This window comes from Eublepharis macularius, chromosome 13, assembly GCF_028583425.1.
Source record: "Eublepharis macularius isolate TG4126 chromosome 13, MPM_Emac_v1.0, whole genome shotgun sequence".
In the NCBI taxonomy this organism is placed as follows: Eukaryota; Metazoa; Chordata; class Lepidosauria; order Squamata; family Eublepharidae; genus Eublepharis; species Eublepharis macularius.
The window spans coordinates 38051108-38072514 of NC_072802.1; positions in this window are offsets into that span (position 1 = coordinate 38051108).

Here is a 21407-nt window from a genome sequence, read left to right on the forward strand (position 1 = left end):
CCATTCAGTGATGAAGTGCATTCGGTGACCTTGGTCTATCATTCTCTCTCAGCCTAACATGTCTCACATGAGCCCATTTTAGGATGCTGCAATCACTCAGGGATATGTTAAAGGTTGTCTTGAGTAAACCAAGTATAACCTTTATTAAGAGCAAAGAAAGGAACCCAAGGCTTAAGGGAGATTGGCTTAATGGCCAATTTACAAAGAGCCATAAATAAAAACTGGGCTGGAACAACTCCAGACTCCAGTACTCTGGAACTAATATAAACTCTTATAAAACATGAACTGGACTTCTGAATATTACACCCATGTGTAAAGAGCCCATACTTTCCAAAATGTGTGCATGCTAACTCTTCACAGATGGGTCCTTGAATCAGTGGGGATTGAAGGAAGGATGTGCAGAATGCATTCTCATCTGTCTCCATACAATAATATCTGCCCGCAGCAGATATGCAGCCCCGGGAGACCTCCTGTCACTTACCCACATTTCCTATCAATGCTTCCAAGGCCAGTGGGGGGGGGGAATAGGAGAGCATGGGGCAGTATTGGTCTTGTGCAGCCATTCAACTCTTCCAGTGAAAAAAATGGAAGTAACATCATTATATCAGAGATAATGCTCTAGGATTCATCAAAACTCTATGGAGTTTGGGGCAAAACCTAGAGTATCACTTCTTTTTTTTTACCAGAAGTTATGCCAGTGTCTCTCTACCCCATTCCTCCTGGGTAGGTTACTGGCTGCACCTGGCAACCTTATCTATAGGGTTTATAGCATGAGTTAGAAGGAGAAGATTTCTCTAATCTCGGGATGCTTTTGAATCTGTCATCTGGGCTGTTTTGACTCTAAAAACCCTCTTTGATTCTGTTTCTTCCTTGCATGGATCAAACCCATGAGTCATGTCATTTTCTGTTTCCTTATGCAATCAAATCTGTGCATTTTTTTTTACTTTAGTTGCATACAAATGTTGCATAATTGGTGTATAATGAATACATGGTGAAAAATAGCATAAAATACAACATAAAAAATACAGCATAAATACAATTGGTCTGGGGATGCCAGTAATGGAACTGGGTGAAATGCAAAGGCTCACAATGACAACATACAACAACACAAAGAAAGGAAAACAGGCATATTTGTCAGTCCCGAATCTGGTAAAAAATGTTGTTTTCTTACAGAATTAGTCAGATCTTTTTCTTGAGCTGAAATCTTCAGAGTCACCTTGAAATTTTGCAGTTTATTAAAATCTTTTGCAATGGGAAGAAGAGTTGTTATATTTCACATTGAGAGGCTGGGAAGTGTATTAAAAAGCCTCGATGTGCTTTGCCGCCTTGCAAGCTCAGCACAGCTTGTCATGCAGTAACCAAGACAGCTTGACATTTCAGAGGCAGGAACAGGAAGGGGGTGGGGGGGAAACACCAACTGTTGGTTAAACCTTTCCAAAATTTCTCTTTGCACCATGTACCGATTCTGCTGTGTTCATTTCCTTGGGCCCATCTAGCACTGGCTGTGTCACCTTCTCATCACTCTGCCTGTCTCTCCCTTGGTGCAGAAAATATAGTTCAACCAAACCATGCAGAAGGCATAGCTATGAAAATAATAAAATTGAGTCATAGGTTCTCACCCAGAAGCACTGGAAATGAATGAAAGGAGGGGCATTATAGATAGTAAACCCTGAAGGAAAGGCAGGTAGAATAATATGGTGTCTTTGTTGTGATGTATGAAGAGTGGGATTTCTTTTGTATGTCTTACTAATGGGTACTGATGGTAGGTTGAATTTATCAGAGCTAGCTGAAGGTGCTTATCGAATGGCTACCAGCTTTCAGAATTTGTGACAAGCCACACCAGCCAGTATGGAAGCTAAAGAGAAACATTTCAGAGATGGAAAACAGTTAGCCACAGAAGTAGAAACCTGAGGACTGGAGCTAGCTAGAATAGGCTTTCGAAAGTATGCTGCTTGCTTTTGCAGAGAACTGATGCTGCTTTAAATACTTATCTGCCTGATCCGCTTGTTCTCCCTGCTCAGCTTTCCTATTTCTAAAAAAGCAGATTGCACTAATATGCTGTAAATCTCCAGTAGGAGGGAAGGCAGCATAGTGTAGCCTCGCCTGACCTCATAACATCTCAGAAGCTAAGAAGGGTCAGTATTTGGATGGGGGACTACCACGGAACTCTTTGCAGAGGAAGGCAATCGCAAACCACCTTTGCTTCTCACTTGCCTTGAAAGCCTATTACTGGTGTTGCTATCAGTCAGTTGTGACTGGATAGCACATATGTACATACGTAAGTCTCCAGTATTTTGCAATGACTCTTATTGGCACTAGGTTGAGGACTGGTATAGAACAGTAGCTCTGTTACTGAGCAATGAAACAGGTACTCCCTGGTACTTAGGCTGCCTCAGCCTTCCACCTAGGCCTCCCACCTCCAGTCCCAATTCCCCTCCCTTGAGGAATGGGAGAAAAAATGTCCTGACATAGTAACAGTCTACTACAGGGGTCCCCAACATGGTGCTGTTGGTTCATAGCACTTGCTAACAGCTTTCCTGGTGCCCACAAGTATATTTAGAAAGTGGGTGGGGCCAGATGGTTTTTTGCCCAGGGGAACTTCTGATTGGCTGTTGGAGGTCTGATTTGCTGAGCATATTTTTTAAAATGTTGCTTTTTGAGTGACTGCAGGTAAGATGTGTGTATATGCTAGAAAACGTTTTTAAATAGTTTTTTTTTTTCATTTTAAAAGGCATCCTGTTAAGCAGAGTTTCTGCCTGTAATGTTGAAGAGTTACTATTAGAGTTGCACACAGTTACTATTTGAATTACTCACTCCCTAACATTCTGTCATTGGCTCCACCTTCTCAAGTGGCCATTTTGTTGTTGGCTGCACCTCCTGTGGCAGCCATTTTATGATTGTGCCTACCACTCTGTGCCAGAATTCCAAAGGTACCTGAATGCTCAAAAAAGTTGGGGACACCTGCTCTAGGAGTTGACCCAAGTCTCAGTGGTAAAGATCATAGATACTAGCAGAGGCAGCACAGAGTGTCACTTGGACATGAAATCATATGTTCCCCAAAGTCTGCTTTCCCCAGGTACTGCTCCCTCCCCCAAATGTTCCAACTTTTGCTGAGGAAGTATTGGAAACCCTACTTTGCATTCACTTTGAGAGATCTGTGAAAAAACTGATGGCTACCAGGAATTACTAATAAATCATAGTCAATGGAATTGCATGGGTTCAAATGATCATGCAAACTATAATTGGTTTAATTCAACCATCAGTTTGCATTATGTCTCTCAACCGTGGCCAGGTTTCCCAATTCTGTCTTCCACGGGAACTGATCTCTGTTGTCTGAAGATTAGTTGAAATTCTTAGGCTGCAATCCTATGGGAAAGAGTTGCTGTTGAATTGACAGGACTAAAAATTGTTCAAGCTGCAATTGCAGAGTTAATTTCAGATACTATCCAAATTAAATTAAAATTAAAAAGGTATGGGGCATAGAATGAAAGGGAATTTTAAAACAATATAGGAACTAAATGGGGATGGGATCTGTTTATTTCTAAACTGAAGACAAGCTGAAGGCATTCTACAAGCCAGGTACTGTGGCCTTCTTGGTGCCTGACAATGAACCCTTTTTAATCTTCTTTTTAAAAATTCAACCAGACAATCATCAAAACAAATTGATCTTAAATTTTTGCTGAGCCTTCTTGCACATTGGCAGGGAGGGACACATTCAACCTGACAGAGCACAAGCTTTGTGCCAATTCCATAAAAGCTCTGCAGAACATGGGCTAGCCATCTATTCCCCTTGTTTATCCTCTTTCCCCCTCCCCTGCTCATTTATAAATGTATTAAGGTCATGAGTTAATTGAAGGGCAGAGAAATGTCAAGTTATTAGAGCAAACATCGAGTGCTTATGAATGTTGAAACCATCCTGGGTTCCCACAAGACTTTGATTTGTCAAATCGAACGAGCACTGCAGGACCTTCAGTAGCAATAAATAAATAAGTAGATGGTACACCAAGGAGTCCTGGGCATACATAAATCACTGATTAAAAAGGAAATCCAGAGGGCACAATCCTGTCCCTGCTGAGTGCATGCAGATGGATAGGGAACAGAGATTTCATCACCACCATGACTGCTTGCCAGTTCTGGACAATCATGCATGTTTTGCACCAGTCAATATTTCAATGAGGGACAGAACCCTCTCTGTTTACTTACTTAGTACATTTACAGTGCAATCCTAAGAAGAGTTACTCCAGTCTAAGCCCATTAAAATCAATAAAAAACAATAAAAAACTATACAATTTAAACCAAACAAACCAAAAGTAACCAATTATAACTTGGTTGATCATGATGACCATGTTTGGCTGATCATGAATCCTATGGTCCAGCTGATTCAAGGACTCATACCTCTGATCATACATGAGTTTATAGCTGGAGATAGAAAGAACGGGGTGGGGGGTGGGGAGCAAGCTTCGCTCACTGGTACAGAGAGCCACATTCGCAAATAACATCAACCAAAAAAGCCACATTTACCTACATCCCTGGCATAAGGCCTGTACCTCATGGAGGCTTGGAGCTTACCCATTCCTCTGATGTCAGACCACTGCCAACTACAAACTCCATTGGTCAAGAGCCTTACCTACTTTTTTGAAACATGAGGCAGGTACCACACTGGGGACAGGGCAGCTAGGGGGAAATAAAGAGGAAAGTGGCATTTTTACCACAGAGATTTGGGAAATTCCTAGAGCATGATTGTGAAGTTATTTCCAGCTATTCCAGAAATAATATCATGGTATCATGCACCGTGACATCACCCCTGCCCTTCTCTCAAGGTTGCCAGACGATGGCTGGCAATCTTAATTGGGGGACTATGCTCAGGGTTTTTGTGAGAATAAAATAGAGGAGAGGAATATATTGTAAGCCTCTTTGGATCCCCACTGGAAAGAAGAGTATAAATGAAGAAAATAATAAAATAATACAGCAGAGGTGATATTCTACAGACTCCCAAAGCAAAAGATTTCTTGGTTCCCTGATCAACAAAAATGCTATTGAGCTGTGCTTCTATTGAGTTCAGGTCCACATGCGCAATATGCATGAGATCCAGAGTCATGTGGAGCTCACATATCAGGCTGCAGCCACACATTGTTGGGTACTGGGTTATCATTACACAGTAGTAATCTTTCACAACTGGACTGTCTTGTCCACACAAGAAAATCCAGTTGCAAATAAGCAATACCCAGCTGGTGCTGGATGCAGTCTTTTTTTCCCAATTTGCACATTACCATGAAATGTGGCAGTATGAGTCATTTGCAGATTGGCTTTTCGGCACTTCTCGTAATGCCTTAAGGAGTTCTCCATTGCTTGGGATTAATTTGTCTTTTTATGTATACATCTATGGCTGCTGTGAAAAATCACTTTAAGGCTTACCATTTGGACATTAAGGAACAATTTAAATTGTGCCAGAATGGCAGTGCATGAGCATGAACCTTATGCTGACAGCTGATAGATGGGTGAGTGAAGAAACCCTCTCTGGATGGACATCATATGTCCCTGGGGACAGCCCAGGCATTCCCTTGGAGCCTTTGCTAGTGGCTCATGAAAGTGAGGAACGTTCAGATTCTCCACATTTCAGAGATCATTACACAACAGCAAATTGGACCAGCATGCTTTCAACAATCAATCAATAGCTGGCTTGTCTCCCAAGGTCTTCACTCCATCTCTTCCAACTTCCTCCAGTTTTATTTTGCCTGACAACGGAGCACATTCCAACCTGAAAAACACACTATAAGTGAATACATAGTGCATGCTAAACAGGCACAGAGTTTGGATACAACGTTAGGAAACAGGCAGAATTCCAAAACAGTTAAGTTGTTCCCTGTTATAGGCTAAAGAGCCCTAGAAGGTTATAGGCAGGACAGAAAATCCAAGTATAATTTTCAGACCAAATGGAACACTCCTTTCACTCCACTACTACAATACTTTTAACTGGCCACCCAACTGTAGCCTTAATAGTCACCCACCCCCACACCATCCCCAGTTCTGCAATCCCAGACTTTGTGGAATCACCAGCTGTACAGGCATGATGCACTAAATCAGACTGTTATATATAGTCAGCTTGACCCACCTTGCATCATGCCAAGAAGCATACTCCAATGGATAATGTTATCATCTTGAGTGGAAATACAATTAGCATCTGCTAGGTTCCACCCTTAAACAGATTCTATCCTGTCTTCACCTGCCAGTGCTTTTTCCGGGTTTAAGGCAGGGATTTCCAGTAAGTAGCTTGTAGTCTATATGTAGCTTGCCAGCTGCTGCAGAGCATCTAATGCATGCCCTAGAAGGCCCAGGAAAATATTGCAAAAAGATTTGTTCTAAGCTTTTTAAAAAGTACTTTTCATAGGATTTTTCTCCCACACTGCTTTCCTGATAGCTTCATTTCTGGTGCTTTTCCTAATTTATATTCTGTTTTTGGAAGAGAACAAAACTTAATAACGTGCCAAGATGTGACAGAAGCTGCTGTCATTGAATAAAATGTGGGGAGACCCCTAGTTTAGGGAAAGACTGTGACTCCGTGACCAAGCTCATGCCTTGCATGCAGAAGGTATTGTGTTCAGTCCTTGGGGATTTCAGAAACAAGCACTAGGGGAAAAAACCTAGTTATTTGTTAGGGCACGAACAGCAATATGAACTTTAAAAAGCCACGAACAGCCCAATCAACTGTTCGCGAACAATCTGTTTGTGAGGCCCCATTCTAAACGAACAGGTGGTCCTTGCAAGCCTCATTCATTGATGTTCATTGCTGTTTGTCAAGCCTGACAATCTGACATCGGCAATCAATTCCCTTGGCAACCGGAGGCAGGGACTGCCTGAACTCTGTCTGAACTCCTGCTGTTGCACAGGAAACCCCAATCTAAGCCCAATTTAGCTTTTTTTTTTAATAAAAATTTTTATTGGATTAGATTATAATATCATTCAACACATACATTACCCCCTTGTAAGTCTATTTCTAACCCCCTCCCTTTCCTCCCCCCTTTTTAGTTGACTTCCAACAGTTTTCCAACCCTTAGTCTATCTTATTACTTAATTACTTAGTATCTCATATATTCTATTAAACATACACTTAATACTCTTTTCTCTAAGCTTGTTAAATCTCTACTAAAAATATCTCTGTAATACAAGTTTCCCTTTAAATACCTCAGTTAAACCATATATTCTACATAAAATAATGCTAGCATAATAATATATATTAGCAATCAAGATATTAAAAATATAACATTATATCCATTTTACTTTCCGTTTACTTAAACTCTTTACTTTCCACAATCATCCTAATTCTGATATTAGCTTAGACTCTAATATTCTATTACACACCCATCTTTTACTATTTCTTATTCTAAGCTTATTTTAAGTCTATAAGGTAACTGTTATACTCAAATATCCATTATATAATCTTTACTTAAGCTATATATTGTAAATAATATCTAACTAGCTTAATCTTATATATCCATAGTAAAACATCTATTATAATACTCTATAATTTTTAATTTTATCATAACCCCAATGATAGCTTAGATTTTAATAATTAAATTCCCCCTTTCCCGGTAAAGTCACTTCTCTCTTCTTCTATTACATTTCAGTAATTCTCGAACTGCCACAGTTCCCCTTTCACGTCCCATTTTTTTTCTAGATATTGATTCAATTTCTCCCAATCTGCATTAAATTGTCCTGGATCAAGATCTTTAAGTTTTCTTGTCATTTTGTCCATCTCAGCCATGTACAGCAATTTGTAAATCCAATCTTCTGTAGTTGGTATTTCTTGTACTTTGAATTTCTGCGCATATAAAAGTCTTGCTGCTGTAATCATGTAAAATAACAGTGTTCTATACTGCATTGGAACATCTTCCATTCCCAAGTTCAGTAGCAGCAATTCTGGGTTCTTATTTATTTGGGTTTGCAAAACCTCATTAATTACTTCAATTATATCTCCCCAGTATTGCTTCGCTACCTCACAAGTCCACCACATGTGGTATAATGATGCTTCATGTTTTTTACATTTCCAGCATTTTTTCGACATATTAATGTTTCCTAGTGCAATTTTCTTTGGTGTCAGGTACCAACGATAAATCATTTTGTAGACATTCTCTTTAATACTTGTACATGTCGTAATCTTCAAAGTCGTTTTCCACAGGTATTCCCACGCCTCCATTGTTATTTCTTTGTGAAAATTTATAGCCCACTTCACCATCTGGACTTTTACTGTCTCATCCTCTGTAAACCATTTTAAAAGTACTTTATAAATCCTTGAAATTTCCTTTTTACCTTCTTGAAAAATTACATCTTCTAATTTTGAGTTCTCCATTCTTATTCCTCCTTTCAAACAATCCGAATTGTAAAGATCTCTGATCTGTCTATATTGAAACCATCCATAACATGGAGACAACTCCTCCTCTGTTTTTATTCTCAATTTTGAAAATTCTACTCGTGTTATCTCCTTGTAAGTTAAACACTGCTGCTCATTATCGACAGTTCTCGGATCTATTACTTCATACGGAACCACCCAGGAAGGAATTCCGTCTTGTAGGTAATTTTTATACTTCTTCCAAATTGTGAAGAGGCTTCTCCGAATATAGTGGTGTAAAAACATAGAATCTGCTTTTACTTTATCATACCACAAATATGCATGCCATCCGAATATTTTTTTATATCCCTCCAAAGCCAGTAATTTGCGATTCTTCAGCGTCATCCATTCTTTTATCCATGCCAAACATATTGCTTCATGATATAGTCTTAAATTGGGCAGCTGCATTCCACCTCTCTCTTTGGCATCCTGTAATACTTTCATTTTCACACGGGGTTTCTTGCCTGCCCACACAAAATCCGATATTTTCCTTTGCCATTTTTCAAATTGTTTGGAGTCTCAGATAATTGGAATTGTTTGTAACAAGAACATCACTCTTGGCAATACATTCATCTTTACTGCTGCAATTCTTCCCAACCATGACAAATTTAACCTATTCCATTTTATCAAGTCTCGCTCTATTTGTATCCACAATTTCTCATAATTATTCTTGAATAGATCTATATTTTTCACAGTCAGTTCAATACCCAAATACTTTCCCTTATTTGTTACTTCGCAGTCCGTTATTTCCATTAGTTCTTGTTGTTTCTGTTTGGACATATTCTTACATAGTATCTTTGACTTCCTCTTATTTACAAAAAATCCAGCCAAGTCTCCGAATTCCTTTATTTTCTCCATTACCTTCGGCATATTCTCAATTGGATCATCCACAATTAACATTATATCATCCGTTTTCCTTGTAGGAAAACTCTTTTATTTTTATTCCTCGGATTGCGTCGTCTTCCCGTATTTGAATCATCAGTATTTCCAAAACCAAAATGAACAACAATGGTGACAAAGGGCAACCCTGTCTTGTACCTTTACCTATTGTTAATTTTTTAGTCACATCGTCATTCACCACAATTGCTGCACTCTGGTCCCTATAAATTTCTTTCACTGCTCGTATGAACTTTTCTCCCATTTGCAGCTTTTCCATAGTGGCAAACATAAAGTCCCAGTTCAAGTTGTCAAATGCTTTTTCAGCGTCCACAAAGAAGAAACCAACTTCTCTATCACAACGCTTGTCGTAGTATTCAATAGCATTTATAACTGTCCTTAAGTTATCTTTGATTTGTCTATTTGGCAAAAATCCAGCTTGCTCCACTGCAATAAATTCACACATCCATCCTTTTATTCTCTCAGCCAAAATCTTCGCAAAGATTTTGTAATCATTGTTCAGCAACGAAATTGGTCTATAATTTTTAACATTGGTCAAATCCTGTCCCTCTTTAGGAATCAATGATATATTAGCTTCTCTCCCAGTATCAGAGGTCCTCTGATCTCTCATGACTCCATTAATCACTTCTTTCAGGAGAGGCGCCAGTTCATTAGCCATTACTTTATAAAATTTAGCTGTTAGTCCATCCGGGCCTGGTGCCTTTCCTAATTTTGTTGACTGAATTGCCTCTTTTATTTCCTCTTCCATCACTTCCCTATTCAATTTTTCTCTCCAACCTTCAGAAATTGCAGGGAGCTTCATCTTTTCCAAATACCTCGTTATAGAGTCTTTATTCACTTCCTTTTTTTGGTACAGCTTTGCATAAAATTTAAAAAAAGCTCTACTAATGGCTACCTGCTCCAAATATGTCTTACTCTCCTCACAAATTTTATTTATAATTCTCTTCTCTTTTCTTTTCTTCAGTTGCCACGCCAAATATTTCCCAGGCTTGTTTGCACCCTCAAACGACTTCTGGTTCATTCTCTTAAGATTCCATTCCAATTCTTTGTTATTCATTGCCGTCAATTGTTCTTGTAGGATTTTAATATCCTGATATATCTTCTTTTTTCCTGGTCTCTTCTTAAGTTGTGTCTCTTTGGCTTTTATTTTCTCCATGATCTCTAACCTCTTCTCCTCTTTTTTCTTTCTAGCTCTTGCATTTAAATCCATTAGTATGCCTCTAGTCACTGCTTTATAAGTGTCCCATACCTTATTAGTCGAAACTTCCTTATTCATATTATGTTGTATGAAGAATCTGGTCTCTCTTCGCAACAATTCAATGTTTTCTTCTTCTTGCAAAAGATCTTCATTTATTCTCCATCCTTTTCTTTTATTTCTTTCCCCAAATCTCCACATGATTGGATTGTGATCTGAGCCTACCATAGGCATTTTTCCACATCTTTAGTCCATAACGCTAAGTCTTTGGAGGCCCAGATCATGTCTATTTGTGATAAAGTGAAATGTCTTGCAGAATAAAATGTATATTGTCTAGTTTTGGGATTCTGTCTCCTCCACACGTCTTCTAGAGACTCTTGTTCCTTTATTGCAAAAAAAGACTTTGGTAGTAATCCTCTTTTCTTTTGTGCAGTTCCAGATTTCTTATCTTCATCCAAGTTAGTAACTCCATTGAAGTCTCCAGCTAAAATTATCTGATCGTAAGATAGTTCATCCAGTTGTTTTCCCAAGTCCTCAAAAAAATTTTCTTTTGCTCCATTAGGTGCATATATTCCAATCACCAACAGCTTCTTTAAATTCCACATAATTTCCACTGCTAAATATCTGGCTTCCACATCACTCACTACTAATTTTGGCTGTAATTCTTCTTTTATATACAACACCACACCTTTTTTCTTTTTCTTTTTTAAGCAGCCACAAATTCACTTCCCAATTTTGCAGACTTTAAGTATTTTATATCTTGCTTTTTAATATGAGTTTCTTGCAAACATACAATGTCACATTTTTGTTTTAATAGCCAGTGGAAGATATTTTTTCTCTTATTAGGCGAATTAAGTCCATTTACATTCCAAGATATTATTTTGCACTCCATAATCATAATCTTGTTGTTGGTAAGTCCTTTTCATTCTCCCTAATGAACTTTTCCATCTCCAATTCAGATCTGATGCGCTTTTTAGCTCCTCCGAATTCGAAGGACAGTCCTTCTGGTATTTCCCATCTGTATCTTATCTTCATGTCCTTCAAAATCTGGACTAAATCTTTATCTTTTTTCTGATCCAACAGCACCGATCTGGGCAATTCCTTCATAATAATCACCGCCTTGCCGTCGACCTCTAATGGATCGTGAATTGCACAATCATATCTCTTGGTAATTTCCTCTGGGTCGCAAATCTTGAATTTATTCTGTATACCACGTCTAGGAAAGCCGCTATTTCATCTTCCTCTTTCCCCAGGTATCCAGCCAAAACTTCTGTAATCTGTTCTTGGGCAGATTTTCCCTCAATTTCTGGCAAACCACGAAATCTCAGTTGTTTCTCCATATGTTTACTTTCTGCGACAGCCATTCTGCCTCTCATCGCTCTCATCTCAGTTCGTTGCGTGTCTGCTAAGGTATCCATTGCATTTTCTACTACATTAACCCTTTGCTGTGTGGCTTGCAAGTCATTTTGTATTTTTTCCATACCTTTCGTCAGTTCCGCCAGTTCCTTCTTAAGTGTCTCTTTAAACTCTTTCACCATCTCTTGTATCATATCTTTAACTTCTTTGTTTCCTTCTGAAACTTTTTTATCCAAACTTTCAATTGCTGCTTGCCACTCCTTTTTCGACATCGTGGGGCTAGCTTTACCTCGCTCCCACGAGTCCGCTCTTTTTCTTAACTCCGTGGCGTTTAACTTTATATACTTTTACTTTTGAAAGTTCCGAATTTAATTTATTTCTTAAAAAAACACATTTACACAGTCCAAAATGTCGGGCGTCTTTTCTCTATGGTTATTTCAACTATACTTCTAATCCAAGATGGCCTACTTCCTCTTCCGCTGAAGCCACAACCTTTCCCTTCTTCAAAATGGCGTTCTTCTACTTCCTGTCACATAGAAAAGGCCGCTTCTCTCCAGCTTCTCTATCGTTCTGACGTACTTCCTGTTCCTCTGCCACACACAGCAATTCTCGCGATGTTGAGACTTTCCCACAGTCCACTATCTCTTTCTTTCCACAGGTATGTAAACAATAATCAACTTTCTCTACTAACTCCGTTATACATAGTCCTTTTTTAAAAAAAAATCTTGCCGGAATTTCCCCTCCTTGTAATCAATCTGTGGCAGTTTTTAAATTCGCTTTAGTACTTTATTTCTTAAAGTAATTTGTCCCGTTTCAAGAGATAGTAATCTTTACCTTCTTAGTTGTTTTCACGGGTTGTAATCACTGTTTCTGTATTCAATTCACTTCAAGTCCCCTTGTCCCTGTATGAAGCTTGGGCATGCAGGTCTTATGCCAACCAAATTGGCTCCAAAACTGCTGTAGAGATCTTGGCAAAACCTTTCTTCGGGTGGGACCTCAAGGGACGGGAGAGAGTCCGTTGCGCAGGACCCCCCTTGCCCGAGATCAACGCGCCCTCAGGTTCTTGAGCGTTCTACGCCTGTTCTCCACCTGAGAACAGTTGGCTACGGGCAAATCCTCGCCCCCTAGCCTCCAAAACAGCAGCCCGGACAGCTCAGCTCTTAGAGCTGCATTAGACCTTCATGGATCCCAAACTGGAAGTCGTCCTAAGCCCAATTTAGCTTGATAGGCAGGTCTTCCTTTCAAGTGTGGAGCTCCATATTTGTTACAAGGAAGCAAAGAGCAGGGGGGAGGGGGGCTCCTAGCCCTGGTTTTGCAGTCAGTGGGGGAGAGACAGTTGCTGTTGGCATTTTGAGAGAGAGAGAGGGAGAGTGCATTGGAGCTTGAATTTTCTTTGTGTGTGGTGTGATAGAGATCTACCTTTTCAAGTTCCAGGGCTGCTGCCAGGCTCTGGGCCAAGCTATTATTTATTACTGGTACCTTTCCTGCTGCCTGCTCAGGTAAGGTTTCTGGGAGTGGTGCAGTAGAGATCAACCCCTTCAAGTTCCAGGGCTGCTGCCAGGCTCTGGAACCAATCTATTATTTATAATTGGTACATTTCCCTCTTTCTGCTCAGGTAGGGTTTCTGGCAGTGGTGTGGTAGGGATCTTGATGGCTGGAGGAGAGCCTGCTGGCCCCCATGAACAATGAACAATGAACATGTTCATGAACAGGTCATGTTTATCAATGTTTGTTTTTCGTTGTTCATGGATGGCAATGAACAACAAACACATTGTTAATTTTTTTTCTGTCTGTGCCCATGTCTATTTGTTAGCTGCTTCCCCATGGATTATATTCAAACTTGTTTATCATCAAATCATGGTCAGTTTTTAAAAAACTAAAGAATAATGATCATCCTTAAAAACAGCAAGCATAAAATAGCACATCAAAGCCATGAAATATACAATAAGATAAAAGTATGAAGCAACAGAGGGGAAGCAACATAAAATGTCTCAAGACAAAGCAATAAATGCCTATCCATTAACTATTAAGGGCCAAACTAGACATTATTGGGGTTTTTTGGATGATTGGGTCTGGGTTCCTTTGACCCAACTTTGCTTTCCCTGTAGCCACATATCCACCACAGGTAATGTTATTTTAAAGATCAAAGGAAACTCTTTTCAGCTCAGAACTGCAACATGGGGGGGGGGGTGTCTTACCTCCCTGGCACCATTTTCAGAAGCTGAAACACCCTGGATATAGTTATTTACATAAATTGGATGTGCTTGGAATACAACCTGTGTTGTTCCAAAGTTATATAAATAACTCCCTGGTCAGGGTTTTCAGCTTCTGAAAACTGTGTGGAAGGAGAATTTCCTCTCCCCTCACCACAGTTCCAGGCTGAAAAGGGTTCCTTCTCATCTTTAAAAATCACGTTCCTGAAGTTTCTGTGAGGCTGCAGGGAAAGTGAGTTGGCTCAGGGGAGCCCAAGAGCCAGCTTACCAATAAAAGTAACATCTAGTTTGGCTTCTAAGTGTAAAACCAGTATCTCCCCCCACCCCCCACCCCTCGCCGTGCCTCCACCTATACTCTTTTTGTATATTAGAAAATAAAGCAAACAATACAAAGCCATCTCAGGGCCAAGCTATAAGTGACGAATGACACTTGCCTGGCAAGTGAACAGAGTCACGTGTATTCCTCCCTGTTCACTTGCCATTCAATTGTGCTCCACTTGATCAAGTGGAGAACAAGTGAATGGTAAGTGAACAGGGAGGAATACACGTGAGTCTGTTCATTTGCCAGGCAAGTGTCATTCGTCACTTATAGCTTGGCCCTGAGAATCCTGCTGTATTTTGTTCACTCGTTTTTTTTAAAGCCCACTGCTATCTTTATCAAGTCAGGAGTGGCTGATATTAACAGAAGCAAACATGATTAATTAATGCTGCACTAGATGATCCTTTTATCAATCCCTTTTTTCTTTGAATCAACTCACCACTGAGATTTTTTTTTTGGTTAAACTATTGAAGGAAACCTGATTCCACTTAAAGTCTTGGTTAATTTTTTTCCCCCAAAAACCACTCCAAGATAATGTATGCAGCCAGCATACATATTGGGGCAGCATTGATTTTTATATCTTTCTCCACACAGAGTGCTTTTGCATTCAAAATAAATCACTCTCCCTGGGCTACCATCCAGCAACATTTATTTTCAACACCCAGCTTTTTATCCTTAAACCACTGACCCTCATTCTCAATGTCCTTTCTGAAGCTGGGTTTCTGCATATTTGAAACTGGCTGCAGATCCACATAACATGGTGGGCCAATTTGATAAATTCTAGTCTCAAGACACCATCCATCATTGTAGGTTGCCAGGAATACAGGGGGCTGGATTATTTAAATTTTGTTGGTTTTGCAGAACAATCCCTGTTTTTTATTGGTTTTTTATTCATCCTTCTGCAAGTTGAACCTGTGAGACACCATTTTTGCACCATTTTCTGTAGCCTCATGTTGCCTTTCCCTCTTTAATTTTACATATTTTACTGTCATTGGGGCATATCCATGGTACATAACATACAATTGGTATAAACATGGCACAAAGATGACCTATTAGAAGCAAATTAGTCAGGAGCACTACAAATGAAAATTGGCAGAACAAAAACACAACTCAAGTACACACTCTAAAGGGGATATCCATCATTTCCCACTATATATACAAGTATCACTGGAATAGGATAAGAATTTGATGCTGGTGATAAATAAATTGTATGTAGGCCCCAGAAACTGAATTAAAGGATTCCATGCTTTGGCTGTTAGCATAGTCTATCGTTTAGCAGAGGAAATGTGATTATAGATGGTTGTGAGCTTGTTCTGAGGGCTGGTGTGTGTGCAAGAGAGAAAATAATAAATCATACACTTGCTTTATATTTAGAAAAGAAATCAGAGTTCTTTATTGTAGGAACTCTATACTCTGATAGGAAAGGAGGAGAGACCGATCCTAACTACCTATCTAGTCTAAAGATGGACATGGATGCCAGGATAATTCCTGCATCCATGCTTCCAAGATGGAAGGAGGAGAAGGAGATAAATGTTGCCTGGAACAATGCCAGGAAGAGAAGAGATGAGTGGGAGAAAGTCAGGAGGAGGAAATCCTGAGAATAGCAATCTACATATCAAAGGATAGTCAGAGAAGTAAACAGCATGCCCTGACCTCTCTATCTTTCATACTCTTTGGTTTGTCCCCCTTTGAAAGGGACAGCACTGAATCCTCCTCTTCCAACAGCAGGAAAATAATGTGGCATACATTTTTGCAATGGCAGGAAAAAGAAGAAAGGGGTGGAAAACCACAAAGTGAAGTTACTTGGAAAGCACCAGGGAAACAGACAATGCAAGAATCTAGTTGTCACATAGGTCCAATCCAGACCTGAAAATATTTGTAGCCAAGCTGACTCCAGGGGAGATCAATAGGAGTTTGGGTGGGCTGCCCCTAAAAGTCAAGTAAAATATTAAAATTTCAAAGAAAATCCAATTATTTCAATAAGACTAGGGAAGTCAATTCACCAATGATTCCAGAGGCCTCATAGTATGATTTTTGAAGGCAAGCAGCATAGGAGAACATCTTCAGTGGTTTGGGAACACTATCTGCAACCAACTAATATGGCAGCAGGTCTCAAGGTTAGATCTAGTTTCAGAGACTTTAGCTTTCTTCACAAGGGCTTGAAGGGAAGCTGGGAGACACATTGGAACCAAGAAGATATGATCTTTTTTTCCTTAGACTTGAAAACCTTTTCTAGTACATCTGCTATATTTTCATCGGGCTCCACTCTGAACCACTTTCACAGCCAGCCAGACAAACATTGCTCTTTAAAGACTTCTTTACCCCTTGGGACTGAAGACCACACCATTGTTTACCACAGAGCTGGGTGATCTAAAGAGGGCTGGAAGATGCCTTTGTAAAGTTCCTTGCTAGTAGTAGTGGAAGAAATGCTTCATTACATCGGCTGGTTCACATAGACCACTTTGACTCACTTATTATGATGTATGTTGACAGAATTATGACATCTGTGAAAGCCATGACTTGTGCACTAGATTCTTACCCATTTTGGCTGTTAAAATTATGTAAAGACCACATAAATGAGCCCTTGAGGTCTATCATAAATCAGTCATTAACTGAGGGCAGCTTTCCTCAGCTACTCAAACAGGCCATTATCCACCTGTTAATTAAAAAGCTGTCCCTAGACAAAAAGTGACATGGCCAATTATTGCCCAGTCTCCAGATGCCCTTTCTGGGCAAAGTGATTGAGAAAGCAGTAGCTGACCAACTCCAGATCTTCTTGGATAACTCAAGTGCTTTGGGCCCTTTTCAGTCTGGATTCAGGCCATATTGTGGGATAAAGACAACTCTGGTGGCTTTAGTAGATTATCTCTGCCTAAATGTAGACAAAGGTCATGCTCCTCCTTCAGTCCTCAAAGCAATAGACAATGCCATCTTGTTGAGGTGTTTGGAGGTAGAAGTGGGTGTCGAGGGATATGCCTTTGACTAGTTTAAATTGTCTCTCAAAGGGCTGCTGTTAGAGACCAGCTATCTCCAGAGTAGGAATTATCTTGCCTGTAGGAGAACTCATTCATAGCTATAGAATTGAATGCCATCAATATACAGATGATACCCAGCTATATATCTCACTCCCCTCCCCTCCAAAATCAATGTGAGAAAAAAAAAGAATTCAATCCAGGTATCTTTTATGTATGATTTTTAAGCTGTCTGTGTTGCCCCATTGCTTGTTTTTAAGGTCTTGCTATTTTATATTGTTACATTATTTTAATTGTAAGCTGCCTCAAGCAGTACTCTGAACAGAAGGCATAAAAATATCCTAAATAAATAAATGGTTATTGTAATGCCATTTTCTGTTTTCCTGTAAAAAGCATATCTCTCTCAATGCTATTTGTGTATCAGTAGATCAGTGCTATAAAATATTAAGCATATAATTATCAAGTGTCATAAAGATTAAAAACATATATTAGTGCCTTAAAAGCCAACAATATGAGAAAACAATACAACTAAGCAAGAAAACTAGTGAAAAGAAGGGAGAATTAAAACCACCAAAAAAACAGAAACAAATCGGGCACACTTCACCCATCTTAATTATCATTCCCCTGTTTTTAGACCAAGTAGAAGGAAAGGCATAATACGTGTACAGTTTTTCCCACTCCTAGGACTAAAACAAGCTGAGAGAGGGGAGTTTCCATCAGGGACATGATATGAGAATAAATACTGGGGCCCTTGCCCAACGCAATGTCCCAGATTTATATTGCCCCCGTTCCTATAATTGCTTCATAAAGTATTAAGCCAAATTTGATATCAGGGGATCCAATCATAGATGAGTAGCTGTGAAGGATCAGACCATTGGGCCCACTAGTTCAGCATCTTATTTCAATCAGTTGCCTACAGAAGGTCTATGATATCAAGCCAGAGCCTCACTCTGCTATTGTCCTCCTCTGCAAGTGGCATTCAGAAGTTTACACTGAGTTTTCAATTAGTTATCATGGTGAATAACCATTGATGGACTTTTTCCCATGAATCTGTCTAATCTAAAGATGACCACGAACCAGGAAAATTCTGAACCATGTGATTTGTGGTTCATCACGTTTCATGAGCTATGAACCACAAACTTTCACAAATTTGTCCTGGTTCATGAACTGGTTTGTTCGGTTTGTGAAAACATCACTTCCAGGTCAGCAGAAAGTCTGCAGAGAGCCCATCCCCCCATTGCCTAGGAAACTGATTGATTGGTGCCAGGCTGTCTGCAATGATGAACCAAAATACCAACCAAACGAACCAGGCTAAAATTCGTCACAGTTCGTGAGAAATGAGCTCCCACGAACCACTGATTCATGACGAACCAGCCCAGTCCGTGATGATCTTTGGTTCATGTTTCGGATTGTGCCCGTCTCTAGTCTAATCCTCTTTTTAAAACCTACCAAACTACTGGCCATGGCCACATTCACTGGCAGCAAATGCATAAATCCCCAATGTCACTTGTTAATGTCTTGATTACTTTCAATAAAAGAAAGCTTTTTTAAAAAAAAACAAGAACTATGCCTGCATTATTTTTATATCCCATGAACTCCCATCCAGTTGACCAATCATTTCTACAGCACAGTCTGAGCCGTGCTGCAGCATCCTCAGCTCCCAGAGCATTACTGGGCCCTTGCTGAACAAAGCTGAATTGTGTGCATGCTTCTTTAATGATAACTACCAAAAAAAAATGTTGATAGAATAAGGGCAAATTGTGAACACTTTGCTGTTGTTTGTGTTTTTCTAAGGAAATTGTGGTATGCTCTTTGATCTTCTGCTTTCAAACTCCCTGTCCCTGGTTTTATTTTTTACTCTATCAGCAAAAATAACAATGAAATAAACATCTAGGGGAAATACAAAATACTCTCCATTTTTCTATGCTTTCAGGTTTTTTAAACCATCCGTCAGCAATCTTGATGGTCTACTTTGTACCCCCCTCCCCTCATTAATTTTCAGCAGTTTTAAAATAGCTTACTTTAAGTTGTGTGTTTGTGTGGAAATAACTTTTTTTTTAAAAAAATGATAGTTTCAGGTGGGCAGTTGTGCTGGTCTGCAGTAGAAGATCAGGATTCAAGTCCAGTAACTCCTTAAAGACCAACAAGATTTTTAGGGTTTAAGCTTTTGAGAGTCAATTTCCTTTCATCAGATACATCTTGTTGGAAACACTTTTCTGCACCTGTGATCCTAGTCAGCTGCCTGCTGCCTGTCAGAGCAGACAATACTTAGCTAGGGGGACCAATGGTATGATTCAGTATTAGGCAGTCTGACATGTTCCTTTGGGCAAGGGGCCTCAATCAGTCATTTTCATCAGAAGGTCCTAAGTTAAATCCCTGGCATCTTCAGTTATTCTGGGGGGGGGGGGTGTTGTTAGGGAAGACCTTTCCCTGTCTGAAACCCTGGGAAAATTCCATCACTTAAATAATACTGAGTTAAGAGGAACAGTGGCTGGGGCTCAGTGGATGAACACATTTTGCAAGCAGAAGATCACAGGTGGTACCATTGTTAAAAGATCTCCGGCTTAGCAGGATTTCCAAGAGTTTCAATAGTTTTATCAGAATTCCTTTAATTGTCCTCAAAACTTGGGAATGGAAAATTGGGAAACTTCATTTTTGGCTCAAATTTCTCTTTGGGTGAAAGTTGGTAACAACAACAACAACAACATTCGATTTATATACCGCCCTTCAGGACAACTTAATGCCCACTCAGAGTGGTTTACAAAGTATGTCATTATTATCCCCACAACAAAACACCCTGTGAGGTGGGTGGGGCTGAGAGAGCTCCAGAGAACTTTGACTAGCCCAAGGTCACCAGGCTAGCTTCAAGCGGAGGAGTGGGGAATCAAACCCAGCTCTCCAGATTAGAGTCCTGCACTCTTAACCACTACACCAAACTGGATCTCAACAAACTGGTAACAACACTAATGAAATCCCCTTTCTCACACTTTCCCAGCGAAAGTCACATTTATCTACTTTCTGAAAAACTCAACGTCTTATCAAACTTCAGGCAATTTGTAAAAATGTAGTTATGTCACATTAGTATTATTAGTAGTTGTTAATAATCATCTTATGAGTTACTGAAACACAGAAGTAATGGATTCTGAATAGTGAAAGACGACATCACTAGTTAACAAATTATAAATGAAGCAAATTATCGGCAGTCACCTGAGATTCATTGAGGGTTCTCCAAGGAAGTCAATTTGAAGTTGAGTATTCATTAAAAATAATGAAGACTGAAATTTGGATTGAAAGCTGGATATATTTGGATCTATATTAGTAACATACCAGCATGCAGCAAACAGAAATGGCTCATAAATAGCATATGGGGGCTTTTAGAACTTCTTAGCATGTCGATCATCTTTTCAAAAAGTGGTCTTGAAACCAAGGTAAAATCTTAATGGAGCCAGAAATAATTGAATTCTTGCCTTATTACATATGGACTAATTTGAAAGCTCATTATTTATTTGGCAAGTATTTAGCATAACAAATTAATCTAAAATGACACATGAGAATAAAGGAGGTAACTCAGAATGAAATTTGGAAAATGAGATTAAAGAGGGAAAGACCAAATCTCTCAGGCTAATAATTTTTACATATGCAGTGGAAAGGGTAGGGGAAGTTGTAATTGATTGTGCAGAAATCATTGTAAGACCATATATAGAAAAAGAACTTTAGCAAAATATAATGCCAAGACTGGCAATAATAATTAATGAAAGTCATGGCCAAGAAGGTCCAGGGAACTTTCTCTGACATGACTGACCTCCTCATTGAGAATCTTTCAAGCTTCTAAGGAAGCACGGGTATTCCCCCCAAATAAGCACTACTATTCTACTTTGTCCTTCACCATTGATATATCCAACCTCTTTTTTAACCATCTCCAGAGAAGATAGTCCTTCAGCTTCTCATCCTATGCATTTGTTCAAGAAATTTAAGGTTAAGAACCAAGGAGATGAACAACTCTAATTTATCAATGTAGCTTTTTTTTAAAAAATGACAAAATGGGTAGTAAAAAGAAAATTACCTTAAT